Raw genomic sequence first — 21578 nt, forward strand, 5'->3', positions numbered from 1 at the left:
GTAATATTTTTTCCTCTGGTAACACTGACGCACTGTAACTGCAAATCCGTGGGAACCTGTTAGAGTCTGTGGGAAGTGAAATATTTAGCTTATCTGAATAAAAGTGGAATCTATTCGCTTTGCAGCTCCTTGTTAACTGTGTGAAAATACGCCGTCCCTCTCGTCGCCTCCATAGAACATCCAGTGTTCGAGTCGCGCATGCATTTTTGTGCCCGGTGCAATAAACAACCATACACAAACATTATAATACATTTCAAAATGTATTGTTAAGAGGACACGGGACAGCTTGCTCTTTACAGGTTTAGAGGAAATCGTCAGCTCAGCAGCTACATTTAAGATAAAAGAACATTTGTGAGACAAGCAACTCCCTCACTTGGTTTGTTGGCTCTTTTTCCCTTATTCACCGTTTCTCACTGAATCTCTCGCTCTTGTTTATTTTGGAGCCTCAGCGATCTAAAATTAAGGACTGCAATTCAGCACTTATTTCCCCCTCGCAGACGCACTGTTTTGTATTTAATTCTGTTTTCACATTGTTTCTATTTACGACCCGCTCTCGCTCCCGGAGACTGTCTCTTTTCATACCCAATAACAGCGCCGCGTAGGATATTAGAAAACGTGGTACAATATGAAATTTGACTGTTGATTGGTTTCCAAGAAGTGAGCGCGCGTTATCATTCGGTACTAACAGAGGGTGACAGGACACTGACGGTGGAAACCGAAAAACAAGAAGCTTCATTTATGATTTTTTTTTTTTTCTTTTACAGTCGCTACAGAATACGACATTTTGTATTCCCTAGCATCTTGATTTGAGTAAGGAAGAACTCCTTCAAAGCCATGAATGGGGGGGAAATGGAAGAAACATTGACTGTACATTGCATGTGTGAAGAAAAGAGAAAAACATAGTTTGAGAAACGGCCAAAGTCCTCTCTGAAATTGGACTATTTAAAAGGATAATCAGACTGTTAACATGCTATACATTTGAGCTAATACTGCCTTTGTTCTTCAAAGATGTTTCTAAAGTTCTGACAGTCCGGCTCCTGAATTGTGCATTATATTAAGATATGGAGTGTCCAAATCCTGTGTACTGTTTGGGTGTTTCATTTCATTTCATGTTTTTTTTTTTCATTTTCAAGGACTCAGAACTCCGCCAGATTCACTTTGTGGTATAGAACTGGAAAATAAGATTCTCTACTTTAAAAAGTGAGCAGTCAGAGGCGCTGACATTGAACTTCCTCAGTTGAGTGGAAGCGACCTTAAGTGCTGAAGCAGACACAAGTGTGGCGGTATTGCTTGGCACACAGTACAGGAAGTCTGGCCCGCATCCACGCAGCGTCTGATGAGTTGCTCCGACGGCAACAGGTCAGGAGAACGGCGCACCTAACTTTCTTTTCTCCAGAACACGAACACAACAACAGTTCTAAATCCTTATCATTAGTAAACAATTAGACCTGGTGATGCTCTGCCTCCCCTGGCTGCTCAAACCTCATTCCACAATGAAAAGTTGTTAATAAATCAAGATCCTTGTGACTTTTGTTTACGAGCACCGCTTCCATTTTTAATTGGGATACGTACGTGAACCTTAATGAACCGAACACAGAGATGCAAATTTTGCAGCAACGCACAAAAGAAAAACCCCCAACACAATCAAATCACAAATTTACACTTCAATGGGGGAAAACGTGTTTACTTTTTTTTTTTTTGTTTTTTTCATTTTCCACACTTCACATCCCGATAACCTGGCAACTCACCTGATAATTGCTTTTTGATTCCAAATTGTAGTCCCATGCGAGTCGCCGCAGTCGCGGCCCCGGCAGAGCTGACGCGCGCACACCCAGGAGGAACTGGAGCAGTCACGTCTCAATCATTAATTAGGAAGATAAAGCTGAGCGGTGCACTCGCTCATTAGCTGCAGAGCGACTGGGTGTGTTGTGCATTCTGCTCGCCCGCCGCTCACTCTCTCCCCGGACAGTATCAAGGTCACTGTCTGCACTAGTTGTGCTCTGTTAGCAGCATTTTCGCGCGGTGCTCGTACTCCATCAGGCGTTCGACCACCTTGCTCTACGAAATTAGCCGATCATTACGGAACAGTTCAGACGTAATGACTGAAATGCGGCGCTTATTGAGGTTGCCTGCGCGCAGTGCATTCCCCCCTCTCTCGTCTGCTTTATTGCTCCTCTCGGTATTGACAGGACAGTACATTTGTACCACGGCGCGCTAATACTACAAAAGGCGACCTAAATTGCTTTTCGTATGCCCGCGTCTATACATCTGCTCACTCCACTCGGCCCCACTAAATGTCCCCGGCTCAAATAAATGAACCCATACGAGTTGGAGCAATGATGAGTGAGGCGGGAGCGGGACCCTCCATCATCCTGTCTCCCAATCACCCACGATGATTGAAGCCAATCAGTGGCATCAGGGCCCACCTCTTTGCTCTCCCCTCGCCTCCATTTGTGACCCAGTGTAAAAAAAAGCGCTGGCCTTCCCACTCCGAATGCAATCCGCACTGCACCCGCACCTAATTGAGGTTTTCTAAATCCTCCCCTCCTTACGTATGGCTCAATCATGCCCAGATTGTATCATCCATAAACATTGTGCTTTTGTTTTGTTGTCGTTTTTTTTTTTTTATGTGTGCATGTGTTTGTATGTGTGCATGTGTTTGTACATGTGCACGTGTGTCTGGCTTTATCTGAGCTGGTGAATCCCTGCAACAATGCGCGCCTTTGCCGGGAGGAAATCTCTTTCCTGCAGCGTTGAGATCACGGCTAGATTCGAACAGGGCATGCAGAACCTGAACTTTAAAGCTTCATAGTTAATTGATTTTCATGACATTTTCATACGAATACATTTCATTATTGCATTTTTTCCACTCTTAACATATTCATAAAAATACAACAGGGAGGCAAACTGAGCCCGTTCTGGGAATCCTTTTAAGTTTCCTGTTCTTATCGCCGTGTCGGCTCCTAGAAAAGGTCACTGCGGCATCTGTTGCTGCGTGACCTTGTTGGTCATGTAATGTTGCATGTTTTGCCAATAGATGACAAGTAAACTGAGGAAATTGTCTCTTGAAGTCTTCTTCTGCAGAGGATGGGTGGGTGTACGTGTTAATCTGTCTACTTCATGAAGACAGTCAGACAGTCCAGTGATGAAGATGGAAACATCTGACGGAGATATCGCTCTCTGGTGAGTGCTGAGTTTAGTGAGAATTGACCTGCTAGCTTACAGGTAATGCAAAGCAAAGCAGCTAATGTGGCTGTTTGGGTCAAATAAATGTGTGTATCACAAATAATCACAGATCATTCAGCGGCAATTTGGTCGTGAACACATCTGTAGTGACTCAGGCACACAATAAGTAATGCTTTTCTTTATTATATAAAAATATATGTGTTTCTTTTTCGACGACTTCCCCGTCCCGAAAATAGTTATACGCGACCAAATGAAATACACTGTTACCTTGAGTATTCTTGTGGATTTCTCCGGGTTTGAACATTGTTGGAGACATTAGGGATCAAGTCAGTACACTGCTCAACAAAATATATATAACAAAAGTTTAGTCAGTCATTCTTAGACTTTTTTATGCAGAACTCTCACATATTATATCTTAAACTCGGAACCAAAAATGTCAGTTCCTTGGTGCCACTTAAAGAAGTCAGAGGACAGTGATGTGCACAAGGGGGGGCAGGGGGGGCAGTCGCCCCCCCTCGTGGCCCAATTGTTGAATTTAATTGAATTGTTGCATGCTAAAGTGCCCTCCTGAGAGCCAAAATGTATGCTAAAGTGCCCTCCTGAGAGCCAAAACGCATGCCAAAGTGCCCTCTTGGTTGGCAAAACACACTAAACTGCCCCCTTGGCTGGTTAAAACATGATAAACTGCCCTCTTGGGAGCCAAAGCACGTGCTAAAGTGCCCTCTTGGGAGCCAAAACACACGCTAAAGTGCCCTCTTTGGAGCCAAAATGCGCGCTTAAGTGCCCTTCTTTTCGCCCCTGCCCTCCAAAAAGTCTGTGCACGCCACTGTCAGAGGATATTAGGATTAATCCTCTCGAGACCATTATTGCTTGTTTTTCCTTTATTAAAAATTCTTTAGCAATGGATCCAGTAGACATCAACATTTCACTCTGAACCATGGTAGTCCTCCCTAAAACCAGGCTGCAAGCAGAGCTAAATATAACAGGAATTTGCGGATAAGAATTAGTATTCAGGCTTTGCCACTCGAGTGTCCCAAATGTTACTCACTTTCCTTTACTCCCCTTTGTCTTCGACTCCCATTTTGGTGTTCTACTTTTGGATAGGAGTGATTGGGGAAGGGAATTATGCATTTTTACCTTCAGCCACATCGGTGAATTGGGTTGTTAACATTAGCAATGAAAAGCACTGTGGTATAACAGACAAAAACAGTCCCGCAAAAAAAAGCATCCAACATTTGGAAACGCAGCTCAGCGAGAGGACTAGTTATATAAGACAGGCTCCTGTATTTGGTTGATTTTTGAATTACAAATAGACTTAAATTATTAAAAGCTTATCTACACGGTTGCCAAAGGCAAATGTGGGATTTACTTTATTTTCATAATGTACCGAACAATGTGGGGTAACATATGCCATGGGCGCCTCCAGCTCGCGCACCCAGAGGTCTTTTGAAATGGGTGACACACTTCTGCCCAGGAGATAGAGAGCAACACTGCAACCATTAGTCACCACAGGGAAGGGTCAGAGCTCTGTCTCAGCCGTTGGCCTCATATCGGCCCACTGAGACTGATCTGGCTCTAATGATAGCAAGCGGTGAGCTCTTGGACGTTTCCTGCCTCACCTGTGACCCTCGTCTCACTTCAGGAACGGGCAACTGGTGGCTCGTGAACTGCACCTGCTCCCCGCTCCCTGCTCCCCTTCAGGAAAAGTCCACATTTTTACCGTCCATTCGCCGACGCGGCTGTAACGTGAGCGATGGGGGAATATTTATCGGGGTTGCTGACCTGCAGCACCCCACCTCTGTGATTCAAACTGAACAAAAAGGGAAAGAGGAAGTCATTTTGTTCTCACGCTAAAGAAAAAAACAAAAACGCTCGCAGCAATACAGCACAAGGAGAATCATTATTTTGATCTCTATCAGCTTGTTTTTTTGAATAAGCAAATGAGATTTCTCGACTCACCGTCCAACGCAAACGGCCACAGGTGCACGCGCCACTGCGCACGCAAACATACGATGCAATTAAAGATGTGCTTTCCTCGAGTGCGCTTCAACATGTGGAGCCGGAGATTAAACCACCAACCCTGTGATTGATTTCATGACTGACTCTACCACCAGCTGCCCTACACGAGCTAGTATCTATTTATAGCACCCATGTGATCAAAAATTCATCACAAGTACCTGGAAAACCATCATCAGCAGTGATATCTGAATGATGTTATTATGAACACATCAAAAACGAAATTCATGACTCACCGTAGAGCTGACTGAGGTTGTAAAAGGTTAATGTATCTGAAGTAAAAAACCAAAACTAGGTGTGATAAAACACTTTTGGTTAAAGTGGAAACACTCATGGTTTTCTTCACGCTAGCGACTACCGACAACACTGACTTCATTCATTCATTTAGCCCATAATAGAGACGTGACAGCAGATAGTGTGCATGTAGACACACCAGCTCCGGAGTGGAGAGTCGGATGCAGAGCATGAACTTCTGGAGGAATAAACACCCGGAGTCATGGCAGATTCTGCTCTGATCCGGAGCCGCTTACGGAGAGAGGAGAGCTCAGAGATTACTTCATAACTTTCGGGGATCAAAAAGGTGGATTTATATTTGCTTTTATCAGCCTGACTGCAGCAGCGGTCCACAGAGGTGAGCTCCACTGTCGAGCGTTTATGTTCTGTAATGTCGACACTCACCCTCTGAGTGTCATCGCTTGCTGTCTTACAGCTAACACGGGGTCAAGAGATCTGGCTGTTTCGGGGCAAACACAAATAAACAAGCACCGTCCAGCAGTCAGACTCGCTTTGCTGGTTTGCGAAGTAATTTAAGTTTTAGTCACGTCACATTTAGTTGCAATTTTGGACATCTTACCTCTCCAAAAAGGTAAGCTGCCTGGAGTAAACGTGTGGATTTCTGTGGGTTTGCACAATCTCGGAAACATTTGGGATAATGTAGGCTCATAACCCAATTAAATATTTGATTAACTTTTTATTTTGTAAGATTTCAATTCATCAAATAAAGCTCAGGTGCCATCAGCCACCTCAGAATGACAGAGCATTTCACACACGATGTCAACAATCTTTAAAATAAAATAATAAAAAAACTCCGAACATAAATTACAGTATGCATTCTTACTTTATTTTCATTTAGAAGTTTGGAACTTGTCACCCTGCGTTATGGATATTAGATACCCATAAATAATTTGTTTGATTAAATTGTGTCTGAATCATGTGTGTTCCAAATAAGAGAGGCTCAAAACAGGCTTGGAAATGATCACGCCAAATGTTGCTGCGTAAAGCTAATTTTGCATCCTACCAGGTAGCTGATTATAGATAATTGCATTCACCTTACACCCCTGGTGTAAATCAGTCGCTGATTAGACGGAATGTAAACCAGCAGGCTCCTGGATCCGTGTGGACTCAGAATTGCACGCTCTTGACTCATTAGCTTACCTGTTAAGTGTGTTTGTCTGAAATATCACCTGGAAAGTGTGTGTGTGTGTGTGTGTGTGTGTGCGCTGCCTTGTGTTGTGTAATCCCTCTCGGTAGTTGTTTTTGTGCTTTCAGCCTCTCTCCTTTTAATAAAATGTGTGGATTTGTGGTGCGATGACGAAGCCATCGCAGTTTTAAAGTTTATAATGAGTGTTTTCTCACCGAGCTGTTAACAAGTTGGAAAAACAGTGTGTCTTGAGAAAAAAACTAAATACAGCCTTTGGCAACCACATGCTAAACTACTGCTGTGAGAAGGAGACTTGATACTTCAACAATCACATAAATGAGAGACATTTATTTTCCTCCTGCAAAAATCTTTGACTTCTGCTCCGTCTGAATTATATCAGTAAAATGGAGAAATGACCACGTGTTGTTTTCGGCCCCTCTCTTTTTGATATCGACTAATTCTGCCTTGCTTATGTTGAATAAATTGAAATCATTGTTTCCGGAAGAGGAATGTAGTTTGCAAAGTACTCGCTGAAAACTGAATACATCACATGCAACAGTGGGCCAGATCCATTCACTTGTTAACCAAGGTAATTGAACTTTTCTCTTCACATGTTCGACCTGTCATGTCTGCAGGACTAATGGCTTCTTTATTCATACTGGCAGGGTTCCATTTGCATCCCGCTGGATGACTTGTATTATATCTGACAGCAGAAATGGGCAAAATTAGACTTGTTAGCCACAAAAAAACACTCATTGTCGCAGCTGTGTTTCTCTGAGAGTTTTGTTGATTCGGTGCGTCGTGACTGAGAACTGTACATGTCACAGTCACGCATGAGAATGACATTTAAAACAGAGAGTTCAAACAGAATTACATGCAGCTAAATCAAGTTTTTTAAAACATGTTAGCATGTCTTCTAAAAGTAGCCACTATCAGGCAACTGCTAAGTCTCAAGTCTCATCATTCTTTTATAATAAACCTAGTTGTTTTTGATATTTGATTTGACGGGATTGCCTCCCACAGATTGGACTGGCTGACCACTGCGTCCATTTAAACCCCAGCTGACAGCTTCAGGTGCCTCTTCTGGCACTTCCGACAGATGACACCAGCATTTAGTTCCAGACGATTCTCACTTCTAAAGTAAAAATAAAGAAAAGGTAGTATCTTGGTCAATGGCCCAATGCTTCACACTTTAGGTCAGGGTCATTTCTCGAGATGCCCCTCGAGTATAACAATATAAAGATGTTACCATTGCCCCTAAAAACTAAATCTGACGAACAGGGGTCGCAGAGTGGGGAACTTACAAAGCACTGCACAAATCACAATAAGGGTCTGAGTAAACTGGTCCCTCGGTGTCTAAAAAAGGTGGCCACCAACCGATTCTCTCAAAATGATAGACTAACAAACAAAATGATTTGGACCCAAAAAACCAAAGGTGAAGTGGGAGTCACTGAACTGGGGGGGGGGGGAACTAAATGTATTGTAAATGGCCAAAAGAAAAAAATCTCAAACGCACTCAACCTATATTTTCACAGAAAGCCAACCGATGGCGTCGATTCCCTGAAGACCCACAACTATCTGAGCAGGGGAGCTGCAGCCGCCACACATAGTCTCCAGGGAACATCACACGTACACCCATTAGCTTCTGATGACCTGCGACCTAGATCTTGAGAACTCTCCATTCACATCAGGACCTTGGGAAATCTCTGGTCTCTGTCCATAACAAAGCAGAGGAGGAGAAGGTTCGGGTGGCTCGGTGGACTTTCCCCTCAAAAGTCCCAAGTCTGAGTCCCCCGTCCAAGCAAGAAGTTAAAGCTGACTTGTTTTCAAGTTCTGTTACATAACACAAGTGACATAACTGAACTTATTTTTATCCACAAAAAAGGTTTGCAACATCAACAAGCTGTTGTTTTTTTCTAACTGAAGTCATCCCATCTGAGAGAAGCACATTTGCCCTGCACACATTTTGGTGAGACTGTGAGCTGAAATGCTGTTGTAAATATGAGGACTGATTGTTTTTGAACATTTTGTATTTGTTAGGGGTGAACTTTGGTTTGTATTGGGCAATGGTCACATCTGGGATTTTATAATATAGCGCTACTTTAAACTTTGATTCATAACGCGCAGCCGGCATCAAAGAGCCACACAACATGTTATTTCTAGGTTCCCACTAGACTGGGTACACAACAACGTGACGCATCAGCAATTGTTTCTCCACACTAAAGCAGTAATTTACAGTGTTTCCTTTCCCCCCCTTTTTCTGTTCTTGTCACCCGTTTCACGGCAAAGAAACCGCACATGCACAGACAATTTTTCAGAAAAACTGCCGCAGCTTAGCAGGGGTGGTTTGCTTTTAACGCGAGAGTGCTCCCAGGCAGCATGATATTGAGCAAGAAGAATTCGGCAGGCCAGATTTGATGAGGATGACTGTAATTGAAAGTGGCATGGAAAGCGCCGCACTAAGCCTGTTGTTCCACCGAGGCGCTGTGAGGCTTCGAGGGAGAGGCTGCAGGAAACCGACTGACATCTGCTGTGGCTGCTTCCCAGACAGACATCTTATTTAGAAGTCTGCACACAAAACACGGAGTCCACTCTCGGTGTCACGAAACTTTCAAAAGTCAATACTTAGCGGAGGAGTAGGCGAAAGACGTCGTTCAAAATTGGGCGTACGTTTTGTAAAAGAACTCCTGAAATGCAGTGTGCACCAGGCGCAAACCTCTCGTCAGAACAGTCCCAATCCGAGGGAGCCAGCTGACTGAATTGCACTTTTGTAATTACTTCCATAATGGATATTATGCTTTACCCATTTACATGCTGCCGTGTTTGCTTTTATTTCATTACGCGAGGAGCCAGCATTGAGAGATGGCACTCTTTTTACTCTCGCAGCTCGCACCAATTAGCTCGCGGGATTTGGTTCTGCAAGCCTGACAACTGTAATGAGCTCCACTTCATTCATCGAGCATTCAGTGAAGCTGTTGAATTTCAGGTTTAATACTACGTTACCTCTCTGCACTATGTGCTATATTCATCTGCTGGTTCGTTTCAGTGACATAACATTGAGTTGTTCAAAACCACTGGCCTGTGTCTCCTTCTCTTCTTTTATATGCAGAATAAATGCATGTCTAAATCCCAACTCTGCCAGAATTAGTGTCGGCAATGTACGTTTCTGCAAGCCACGGATGTGTTGAAACTTTACAGGTCTTTATGTTGCAACTGTATCTTTCTTTACTACCAATTTTCTATTTTATGTTGAGACAACACCGTGCATATGGTCTGGCTAGGTTCAGGCACAACATCTACTTAGAAAGGGTTAGGAGAAGATCATGTTTTGGTTCAAACTGCCTGGTTTGTCTTGGAGATGGGCCAAACTCTCTTCTAAAATACTGTATCAGTTTTCTCAAACAGCTGGGAATGTTCCTAAGGTCTCCGTGCAAGATATCCAGTGGTGTGATGCTCACAAACATTGAAACGCCACAGTCCCTCATTGAAAATATCCAGTGGTTTCACACACATTTTGAACTTTGGCCACTGGATTGGCAGCCTTTTCACTCTGTAACCATCTGTACCACCGTCCCCTCCAATCTCCTCATAAGACATGTCATAAACATGTAATATGAATGTGATGTGAAAGTTATTGCAGAAATGTATGACAAGTACAAATGTGTGAATATCCGCAGTTTGCAAAAACGTTAACTGGCAAAATTTCATTCAGGCGACTGAATTGCTAAATCCTCCAACTAGGTACTCACTGTTATTCTTCATACCAAGCATGTACTGCGAAAAACAATGTGAATAAAAAAGCGGTATCCTTGCAGATCCCCTCAAAACTCGAGAGAACAGAACTCAAGTTTTTTATTTGACTTTAAAAGTTTTATTTTTAAAGAATTTCTTTGGTAGAGTTTTTGGGAGCAGGTGTTCAGTTTGGGAATAACCTAAATGAGAACAACTTCCTTAACTTTTAAAACACTAACTGATGCCAATTTAATGTTTTAGGAAATTAAATGAATCATTACTTTGAATATTTTGTGGGGATGCAATGGGACTGGAAGATTAGATTTACAAAGTCCATGGTTGTGTTTTCTTATGAGTTGTTCACCGGGGGAAATTAAAAGTCGATTTAGCCACAAGAAGGCGTGCTGAAGTTGTGCAGCGTCTCGCATTTACTTTTTTCCAGACATTTAGCTTCTTCCTCTGTTCCGAAATGATGAATACAACAGTAACAGCCAGCAATCGGAGGGATGTCACGGCCTTGGAAAGTTGGAGAAATAATCAAATGGATGAAATACAACAAAACGCAATCTGCCAGTGAAATTAAACATCATGACAACTGAGTTTGAATACAGCAGTGACTCCAACACCATGCAAATAAAAGTTTGCGCCGTTATTGTTTTTATTAATTCAAGCAACTCCACAGCTGAAAAAACTACCTTGAGCTGAATGTCTGAGGCTTGCATTGAACTGGGGCTTTGTAATGCAAAATTGCTCCCGTCAGAGTCATTGTGTCATTGAATCATGATTGCGTGCCAATCTCTCCTATACTCCTATAATAAAGCGCAGGTGTCTGTAGAGGCTCGGTAAATACCCAAGTTTGAGTGTGGTATAAAAGCTCACATTTCCTCCGGTCAAAAAAACAGGAGAAAGTCAAAACCAGGCAGGCAGATCAAAACAGGCAAACATACCCAGAAAGGGGTTAGGCAGAAGGGCAGAAGCATGATGGCCAGGGAGGCAGAACAAAAGGCCGGACCGCTAAGGCGTAAGCAGGACAGACTATCTGGCCAAAAGTGAGTGGAAAGAGGGCTGGGATTAATACTTCAGGGCTGATGGGGGAGAGCGGAAACAGGTGAGGGAGGGAATGGCAGGAAAGGGGCTATTGCTGGGCAGTAAGAGTGGCTGATCTACAGTGACAGGAGAGTGGGCATGAGGCAGGAAAGAGCAGACAGGAGAATGGATGAAAAAAAAAAAAAAAAAAAAAAATCACCCTAACCTTTTCCAAAGTAATTCAAATTGCCCAAGCTATTCCTTTTGCTCAACTTATTCGTAATGGTTTGGATCCAATTAATTCTTCTTTCAAAAAGGAAAAGTTGCAGAATAGGAAGTGGGGAAAAGAGAATTTAATGAGCAGACGTAAACTCCACATTCGTTTCTGTGAAGTTGAATTCACCCGACTCACTTCTTTTATAGAAAAAACACCTATTTCCTATTGTCACCGGGCAGGTGCGTAAACAAGCCCAGTCCCCGGGATATAATGTTATCAGCGCAAACCACAGATAGGTCCAAGGTTGACATTCGTACCAAACGTGGCATATCACACCCGCATTATGCGCTTATTAGCCACCTGCCGCAGCAGAAGGTGGCTGGGGGTCTAACAAAAAAAATAAATAAATAAAAAAAAAGCTGCCAGACAGAAAACAGGAGTTTAAGTCGCAGGATATTTTTTTTAAAACACATGCCGACATTTCCATCTGTTGTTGTGGCCTCGCACCCAGATGATTTCTTAAGCGGAGCTGTGGACGTTTCCAGCAGTGTTTCTGGTGACTGTGTGGATTCCCATCTGTTTTTTTAAATGGCGATTAAAACCGGCTATTTTTCACGGGATGCTGGACGGTCTCCATCTGCGAGCGTGGCGGTCACAACCATGATCTTTTCCGACCCCTAACAGAGTGATATTTGTGCCTAAACCTAACCAGAGCGTGAGCACTGTGTTGACGAAAGAGAAATAGAACATTAAAAGTTGCAAGAAACGTCCAGTTTTAACTCCTGTGTGTTTTTGCAGACATTTTCTTGGCTAACTCGGAGTCTCAGGTTTTTTGTCTTTGCCGAAGTTTGCTCATATTCTGATGTGACATTTACAGGCTAAGAGCAGGTGGTTGTCCTCCCACTCTCCCTGACGGATGTAAGAGGTGAAACTTGCATCCTTCCGTATAATTCTTCGGTGTTTACATTGTGGTTTTGGCTGCTTCCCATTTTATCTCGCAGTGCCGATTCATGACAGCCTTGTTTGAGCCGAGCATCAAAGACTCAAGAGACGAACAGGCTTTGACTTTCGAGCGGGCTGTCATTTCTAGAGCTCCGCCGCGGAAATCCACATCCACCTTTAAAGCAGCAATTCTTCTGCACAGCGGGCGACTTTTCACAGAAGAAAATTAGGTGTGACTCTGTGAGCCAGTTCTTTATGACTTATTAGTGATGACAAAGACGGAACCGAACGGGTGGAATAATTGGAAACGTAATTGTTCACAGTCTCGCAGACAATGTGCCAGCCTGAAAGAACAATTTGATATCACGATCCAGTCCCAATCCTCTGAGATCAAAGCTCACTCGTTTCTGATGCACTGAAATCGCTCTCGATTCACAGATTAGGAAAGTATTTTTATCCATCTTGTGCTTGTAGAAGAAGTAGGTGTTTTTTTTTTTAAAAAACTCTGAACCAATGACCCTGAAAGTGGCATTAGAGGGAAATTCAGGGGTCGTCTGAATCATTAATCCTCCTCTGGGCGCCATTAAAAGTGATACCAAAATTCATAACCGTGGCTCGTGGTTTAACTTGGCTGTATCCGAATGTTTACCCTTGCAGACTTGGCCCACATGCATCCGCTGTGACAGCCAGTTCTCACTCCCAGTGTGTCAAATACAGCAGCCTGGCCAGTCGCACCGCACTTTGACACTGTAGTTACCCCTCTCACCTCTCATTTCTGGAAGCACCCCTTCAGCGCGGTAGTAAAGAGTGACAAAAGGCCCGTGTGTTACAAAGGGGGAAGACCGACGTGTTTTTCAAAGATGAGTGACATGATTGAACAGTTATTAGAGCCCAACATATGATCTTTTCCTAAACCTAACCAAGTGCTTTTTTTGGCCTAAACCCCCAAAAAACATGGGACTGTTTCTCAATGTTAATAACAGTCCAAAAGTTCTAATATGTGGTACGTGAAATGTTTGTCTCTAAGCTTTATTTTTAAGTCTGACCTGACGTTGCATATGTTACTGCTCAGCCCTTCTCTATAAAACGAAGGATGCTGGAGGGGTAGAGCGTCATGGTTTGAAGCTAGAGGCCGCTGACCAAGCCGCTGTATTCCAGGAGTTAAGAGTAAGAACGTTTTGACTGTGTAATGCTCACCATCATCACATCAATTGCGCATATTACCCCTGACGACAGGGCCTGCACCTCAGGGGATGTTTATGATGCCCCATTTTTTATGTTTTATTAATGTTTAGCATTATTTCTTTGGGGGGGTGGCATTAAGATGTTTTACGTTTTCCTTGAGTCTGTGATTAAACACAAAATACAGCATTTGCATCTGTATTGCAATGATTTGTGGGTAATTCGGTCAATGAAGTCTTAACTCTGCGTCGCCTCACGCGCCACCTTGCAGACTTAATGATTCGTGGATTTGGACACAGGCACTCGGGGACTTCCTCGGTCTGCAACTGCATTAAAGCGTCGGCATTATGGTAATCTGTGTTAATTCGTCCGTAAACCTCCAACCGCGTTGCCGTGTGAAAGAATCAGACCGTTTTCCACAGCACCTCGAGCCAGAATTTGACTGAGAGGCAAAGATAAATAAACAGCAGCCGCAGCATCTTTGCAAGTCACCACAAGCAGAGTTTTGGTAACTACCAGAAAAGAAAATAAGGTTCCGTACCGAGCCCGAATCGAGTTGTCAGAATGCCTGGAAAAGCAGCATCACCAGCAGAAAAACTGGGGGAAAAAAAAACAAAAAAAAAACTTGCTGCACCTGTAGACATTCGTAGCAAAAACTCTTTTCACACCATCCTGTCATCAAGAATTACCCACATTTGTGTTGCCCTACTGTTGAACCGAAGCCGGTGACGCTGCCTAAGCTGCTTTTTTTGAGTCACTACCGCCACAGTTTGGAAAGAAGTAAAAAGAGGTTCCATACCGACCCCTAATGAGTAGTTGTCAGAATGCCTGGATGAAGAGTCCAGCCATCACTCACCCAAGTTGCTACTCGCTACTACACGTATAATAAGTTGTAATTATATAACCATGACTCAGGGCAGGTGTGAGCGCTATGTACACGCTTTCATTTACAGCTCATTCTCTTCTAAAACGTCCTTGCCTGATATAAAACCTTTTTTTTTTTCTTTTTTTTTTTCTTTAGATTTGGCCTTGAAGCAGTAGAATCCCTCTGCAAGTGCAACAAATCTATTAGAACCTGACCGGATCCCTTCTCAACAAGCAGGTATTTCAAGCCACAGGTCGATCTCGCACAACACAAGCTCACTGTCGTCCCTTGAGCTGATTATGTTTTTTTTTGCCGGATGTGAAAATGTTCAGGGCCAAGCGAAAAATTTCACAAAGTGTGGCAATCGGTGCTTAAATTCTCCCGTGCCTTTTTCAAAAGCGTTCTGCCGAAGAGAAACAGCCATTCCGGTGAGCGATGAACGTGATTTCAATAACAGAGTTTATCCTTTTGTGCTATTATCCTTCAATGAACTGTTTTCACTCTAAATGGCTGAGCTTAACGCAGCCCGGGGAGCTACATATCCAGCAGTCGAGTCAAATTAGGTCAAATCAATTCCCGGAGCACTTTGAGAAGATTTGTCATGAGGTGATTTAAAAGGAAACAAAAAGACAAGAATGCTTGAGAGAAAGAAAAAAGAAAAGAAAAGAAAGGTAAATAATTAACAGATATTAAAACGAGGGATATAAAGAAGAAACAGAATGAATACATCGAAAACTTCTCAGAGATTGTGAGCGTGTTTGATGTGAACGAGAGTGCAGCGGGTACAGATGAGCAACCGTGAACTCGGCATGCTCTGCACTGTGTCTATCATATTGTCCCCCCCAAAAAAAAGAAAGCTGGCAGGTTAAGTTGACCTTGACTTTACTCGTACGCATTAATACCACAGAGCAGAACGCAGGCTACCCACCATTACCCATCCAAAGCATAATGGAAGCCAGCTTTTAATACATAAGCCGTATAAATTAACTGTCACATCAGTTCCTCGCAGTGCAAGCCCTGCACTTAGCCATACAGTTTCAGCAGCTTGATGTTTCAATAAATTTAAAAGGGATTTTTCTCCTGCAGCACTGTAGCTAATGTATCCCTCGCAGCACTGAAAAAAAAAAATTAAAAAATGGACATTCTGGTGATGAATCATCCTGCACGTTTTTTGGTGCTGGTTTCAATTTTCTCTTTATTGTAAAATCAAGAAGGGATAATTAATTTAGCAGTGTGCAAAGTTGGCTTGATCATGCTGTACATAAATCACTCTGCTGTTATCCTAAAGTGGTCAGATCAGCATATTTTTTTTAGATGTAATTCATATTGTGATAAATCAAATTGACCATACCGGCTTTAAAGCTGCAGAAGGCAGATTTTCTTATGTAAAATAATACTACATCAGTAATGCGTATATAGCGGTCCTGTGCATCATGTGCTGCTTGATACATTATTTTGCTATTCGCTGTTTTTTTTCCTGAGCTACAGGGGATCCAAAGGCACCCCGTCTCTTCTAAATGAGGCCATGTAAGTGTCCCCTGTTTGCCCAGATGAAGAGTTTTTATTGAGTACAGTCACTCCATTTGTTCCGGGTCTGTTTCTTAGCCATACAGTTTCAGCAGCTTGATGTTTCAATAAATTTAAAAGGGATTTTTCTCCTGCAGCACTGTAGCTAATGTATCCCTCGCAGCACTGAAAAAAAAAAATAAAAAAATGGACATTCTGGTGATGAATCATCCTGCACGTTTTTTGGTGCTGGTTTCAATTTTCTCTTTATTGTAAAATCAAGAAGGGATAATTAATTTAGCAGTGTGCAAAGTTGGCTTGATCATGCTGTACATAAATCACTCTGCTGTTATCCTAAAGTGGTCAGATCAGCATATTTTTTTTAGATGTAATTCATATTGTGATAAATCAAATTGACCATACCGGCTTTAAAGCTGCAGAAGGCAGATTTTCTTATGTAAAATAATACTACATCAGTAATGCGTATATAGCGGTCCTGTGCATCATGTGCTGCTTGATACATTATTTTGCTATTCGCTGTTTTTTTTCCTGAGCTACAGGGGATCCAAAGGCACCCCGTCTCTTCTAAATGAGGCCATGTAAGTGTCCCCTGTTTGCCCAGATGAAGAGTTTTTATTGAGTACAGTCACTCCATTTGTTCCGGGTCTGTTTCTTAGCCATACAGTTTCAGCAGCTTGATGTTTCAATAAATTTAAAAGGGATTTTTCTCCTGCAGCACTGTAGCTAATGTATCCCTCGCAGCACTGAAAAAAAAAAATTAAAAAATGGACATTCTGGTGATGAATCATCCTGCACGTTTTTTGGTGCTGGTTTCAATTTTCTCTTTATTGTAAAATCAAGAAGGGATAATTAATTTAGCAGTGTGCAAAGTTGGCTTGATCATGCTGTACATAAATCACTCTGCTGTTATCCTAAAGTGGTCAGATCAGCATATTTTTTTTAGATGTAATTCATATTGTGATAAATCAAATTGACCATACCGGCTTTAAAGCTGCAGAAGGCAGATTTTCTTATGTAAAATAATACTACATCAGTAATGCGTATATAGCGGTCCTGTGCATCATGTGCTGCTTAATACATTATTTTGCTATTCGCTGTTTTTTTTCGTGAGCTACAGGGGATCCAAAGGCACCCCGTCTCTTCTAAATGAGGCCATGTAAGTGTCCCCTGTTTGCCCAGATGAAGAGTTTTTATTGAGTACAGTCACTCCATTTGTTCCGGGTCTGTTTCTTAGCAATACAGTTTCAGCAGCTTGATGTTTCAATAAATTTAAAAGGGATTTTTCTCCTGCAGCACTGTAGCTAATGTATCCCTCGCAGCACTGAAAAAAAAAAATTAAAAAATGGACATTCTGGTGATGAATCATCCTGCACGTTTTTTGGTGCTGGTTTCAATTTTCTCTTTATTGTAAAATCAAGAAGGGATAATTAATTTAGCAGTGTGCAAAGTTGGCTTGATCATGCTGTACATAAATCACTCTGCTGTTATCCTAAAGTGGTCAGATCAGCATATTTTTTTTAGATGTAATTCATATTGTGATAAATCAAATTGACCATACCGGCTTTAAAGCTGCAGAAGGCAGATTTTCTTATGTAAAATAATACTACATCAGTAATGCGTATATAGCGGTCCTGTGCATCATGTGCTGCTTAATACATTATTTTGCTATTCGCTGTTTTTTTTCGTGAGCTACAGGGGATCCAAAGGCACCCCGTCTCTTCTAAATGAGGCCATGTAAGTGTCCCCTGTTTGCCCAGATGAAGAGTTTTTATTGAGTACAGTCACTCCATTTGTTCCGGGTCTGTTTCTTCTGTCTGCTATAAAAGTGATCAAAGGAGCGAACGCGAGTGCGCTGTCTGCAGTTTGCCGACATCAAATGACATGACTTCTGTGAAGCGAGGTTACACTTTCAAACAATTACCACTGGATGCATTTTTAAAGCTGCCAGCATGGGAAGTCGCCCGCTGTAAGTCACAAAGACGTGGCTTTTACGAGAGACACACACTATGTTGCCAAAACTATTTGCTCACCTGAACTTAAGTGATATTCCATTCTTGATCCATCGTCGGTCCACCATTTGCAGCTATAACAGCTTCAACTCTTCTGGGAATGCTTATGGGAATTTTTGACCATTCTTCCAGAAGCACATTTGTGAGGTCACACACTGATGTTGGACAGGAAGGCCTGGCTCTCAGTCTGCGCTCTAAGTAATCCCAAAGGTGTTCTATCGGGTTAAGGTCAGGACTCTGTAAAGGCCAGTCAAGTTCATCCACACCAAACTCCCTCATCCATGTCTTTATGGACCTTGCTTTGTGCACTGGTGCACAGTCATGTTGGAACAGAAAGGGGCCATCACCAAACTGTTCCCACAAAGTTGGTAGCATGAAATTGTCCAACATCTCTTGGTTTGCTGAGGCATTCAGAGTTCCTTTCACTGGAACTAAGGGGCCAAGCCTAGCTCCTGAAAAACAACCCCACACCATAATCCCCCCTCCACCAAACTTTACACTTGGGACAATGCAGTCAGACAAGTACAGTTCTCCTGGCAACCGCCAAATCCAAACGCGTCCATCAGATTGCCAGATGCAGAAGTGCGATTTGTCACTCCCGAGAACGTGTCTCCACTGCTCTAGAGTCCAGTGACGGCGTGCTTTACACCACTGCATCCGGCGCTTTGCATTGCACTTGCTGATATATGGCTTGGATGCAGATGCTCGGCCATGGAAACCCATTCCATGAAGCTCTCTATGCACTGTTCTTGAGCTAATCTGAAGCCCACATGAAGTTTGGAGGTCTGTGGCGATTGACTCTGCAGAAAGTTGCCGACCTCTGCGCACTATGCGCCTCAGCATCCGCTGACCCCGCCCCGTCATTTCACGTGGCCTGCCACTTTGTGGCTGAGTTGCTGTCGTTCCCAATCACTTCCACTTTGTTATAATACCACTGACAGTTGACTGTGGAATATAGAGAAGCAAGGAAATTTCACGACTGGACTTGTTGCACAGGTGGCATCCTATCACAGTACCACGCTGGAATTCACTGATCTCCTGAGAGTGACCCATTCTTTTGCAAATGTTTGTAGAAACAGTCTGCATGCCTAGGTGCTTGCTTGTATACACCTGCAGCCATGGAAGTGATTGGAAGACCTGATTTCAATTATTTGGCTGGTCGAGTGAATACTTTTGGCAATATAGTGTACTTATGTAATGTGATGTTATGGGTAGTTAGACAGTGGTATTATTCAAAATTAGCCCAAAAAGTTAAACTATAAGTCTTTATCTTTTTATAAATGTGGGAATGTTATTATGGAACCATCTAATGTGGCAGAATGAGCAAGGTTCACCACATGCCTCAGGTGAGGAATAAATAAATATTAACAGCTTATTAGCTGATTTCTACAAGCTAGATGCTGCTAACAGTAGCTGTGTATAGATCTGAATTATTTACTTTTTGGCTTTCCTGCCTCATCTGTGGGCTCCCTGTCCTGTTTCTTTATCACAGTGAGATTGATTCCTATTTTTCCCACCCAGCAATATAAAGTGAGACTTTCCTTGTAACTCACTAACCAAATAATTAGCATATACACCGTCACTGTCATGATCCAAAACACAAATGTGTACTTGCTTACTTGCTGGTGTTGTGTGTCCGTGCAGAACCTCATGACTTATACTGGTAACGGCCAAAAATGCTAGCTCTGCTAGAAAACACAGACGCCGATTCAGGTGTACTTGTGTTAAGCTAAAGTTAAATTGTGACTAATGTAGCAGATATAAAGCATAATTTTGAGTTTTTTAAAATAGTAAATCAAATGTTTATGAGTGGGTTGAATATTGATTAAATGTGTGAGTTTTCATAAAAAAATGCATAATGAAACCCAACTAAAAGCCGCACTCATCTGCAATTGTAAGCCTGAGTATTTATAGTATACTTTTTCACCCATATTAAAGGTATTAAAGGCGCATTTTTTTATATGTCTTCATATTCTTCATTAAACATTAAAAAGGCCGAAACATGAACACTGACTGAATCAACATGAATATTATATTAATGCTAATAACTGACAAATGATGTGTTTTTATGAGATCTACTATGATTTCTTTTGGCGCGTACTGCTGCCACAATTGCTACAGGTTTCCTTTTTTTTTACAGCACACAACAATATGGAAATCGACCAAACCAGGGGCACCGTGATCTTTAAAATGTGGAAACGAAAACACACAAAAAACCCAGACTTTTTAGTTTCAGTCTAGAGTTTCCTTTTTTTACCAGATTTTCACACAAAATATAAAAAACATAATTTACCTGACTGCATGAAATTATAATTGAAGACAGAGTAAGCTTCACACAGTGGGCAGCACAGCTGTTAACGGCAGCTAATGAGAGCCGGTGGATGCGAGCCTTGAGACGCCACTTTGGCCCGTTCGTGTGCGCCCATTGATTCGCCCTCGCTGCCTTAAGGTATGGATTTTGCTCGGCCAAATTTCTATGGGTAGGCTGCCAAAAAACAGGTGGGAGAGGAAATGGCATGGGCAAGGTTGTATGCATAAACAGCAGCCGCTACAGCATGGCTTGCGGGCTGATAACAGATGTCCACAAATTATACAGCTTCTGCGCTCGCTGCAGCCGAGCAGGCCTGCAATATTTATTGTTTCTTGATTTTTTGATTTTTGCCTCTGCACCTAAATGGCTAGACACTGAGCATATTGCTATTTCACACGTCAGAGCAGGTTGAACTCTGTGTGACATGAACAAGGCGGGGTCAGTTCAGGACCAGAAAACAGAATTGATTTGCCCCAGTGCTTACTCAAATGAATGGGAAGCGTAATCCTTTGTTGCTGCACTTTTACACATCACAAGCAGGCAGGGCTTTCAAGCCGGAGCATCGGGGACCCGACGCTCCCTAACCAGTATAGAAGCTGCCACATCATCAGTCTCCTTTAAGAGGCTCTCACCATGCAGTGCATCCGGATCTTTATGTCTGCTGCTTTCACTGTTTTCCACGATTCTCGATTTGTATTCATGTGAATACGTTTCTGATTCACGTGTGCGCAGCATCCAGACCGCCCTGTTCCCAGATTTAAAAGCGAAACTCTCGCCAAAAAGCAACCGAGGCTTTATTTGGGATTGAATATGAGTCAAACCTTCGTGTAAAAGCATAATTATGACGAAAGAGGCACTTTTAAGATTTACCGTAGTTTTGGTTTTGGGCACGTTTGGAGCTAGTGGCAGGATATGCTAGCATCAAAATTGCTATTTTTAAAACACTAAGAAGGCTCAACACAACATGAAACTTTGATGCAGCAGCTAACGTGAGAAGTTCAAAAACCTTCTTTTTCATAAACTCCGTGTACACAAACAATGTTCTCAATGCTCGTGTTCATGAGTAGAGACCCTGGGGATGCTACGAGCAAAGTTTCATGTTGTGTCGAGACTTCTTAGTGTTTTAAAAATAGCTAGCATGTCTT

This window comes from Sparus aurata, chromosome 19, assembly GCF_900880675.1.
Source record: "Sparus aurata chromosome 19, fSpaAur1.1, whole genome shotgun sequence".
Classification (NCBI taxonomy): domain Eukaryota; kingdom Metazoa; phylum Chordata; class Actinopteri; order Spariformes; family Sparidae; genus Sparus; species Sparus aurata.